This window comes from Buceros rhinoceros, unplaced genomic scaffold (genome assembly GCF_000710305.1).
Source record: "Buceros rhinoceros silvestris isolate BGI_N320 unplaced genomic scaffold, ASM71030v1 scaffold25181, whole genome shotgun sequence".
NCBI lineage: Eukaryota > Metazoa > Chordata > Aves > Bucerotiformes > Bucerotidae > Buceros > Buceros rhinoceros.
In genome coordinates this window covers 466-1,476 of record NW_010394011.1, presented here as the reverse complement: position 1 = coordinate 1,476, position 1,011 = coordinate 466, and positions in this window count along the sequence as shown.

The window sequence follows — 1,011 nt, the reverse complement described above, 5'->3', positions numbered from 1 at the left end:
AAGGAAGAAATATTAGCCTGTGAAACCAAAAGTATTTATCTTAAAAAACCCCATGTAAATGGTTGACTCAGCTGAGTCTGGTTTCTAAGACTTCTGTATTCTCTTCATTTTCTGCCACAGTTTACAACACTAATAATCCATTCTTATAAAACCTGGAATTCTATCTCTGGCGTGTTTCTCAGTCCCTTGACAAAACTTGTTCTGTTTCCCCGCTAATTAAATTTCATTAAATGTCCAACTTTCCAGTCCATCCCAATGACTAAAGTACTACTTCTAGGTTTGCTGTCTCCTGTCTAGATCAAAATTAAGTACTTTCTGTGCCTTTCTGTCTCTGGCACCTCAGTCTGCGGAAATGTACCTTTGCGACAACTCCTCCGTTCCTCAGCCTAAACCCATCACCCTCTGAAGCACCTCCCCGGGACCCCGCTCCGCTCTCCCTCCCCGTCAGGGTTTTGTCCGCTTCTAGGGTTCTGCATACCGGGTCTGTCCGAGCTCTTGGCTCGTCCGGGTCCCTCGCTTCCCCTGCCTTGCCGCACGCTCCTTTTCATTAGAACTTCGGTATTGAAAATAGGGTCTCCCTGCCTTTTTGGGGGGGTTCCTGCCCCATCCAAAATTTAAAGTTACTCTTTTGAGACATCTTTCCTACTTTTCCCTCATCATTTTCGGACCGTGGGTTGTCTTTGTAAGACTGACACGTTCTTGCCTTTTGTGTTTAGCCGTGATAGTACAAAATGAAATGCTCCCCACCCGTCCCAGGCGCCGCGCCGTGCGCTGCCAGCGGCGGGGGAGGAGGGCAGCGTCCCCTTTTCCTTTCTCCTCGTGGTACTATTTCGCCCCAGAACCTCCCCAATACCGCTGCGGTCAAAATGCGACAGCCAGATACTGTCCGAACTCCTCTTTCTTGTGCTTCTCCCCGCGGGCTGCCTCGTGGCTGACACCGTTCAGCCGCCCCTCGTTTTATATTCCCGCCTTTGCTCCCAGATTCAAGCGAATGGCGGATACCCTAAGCCA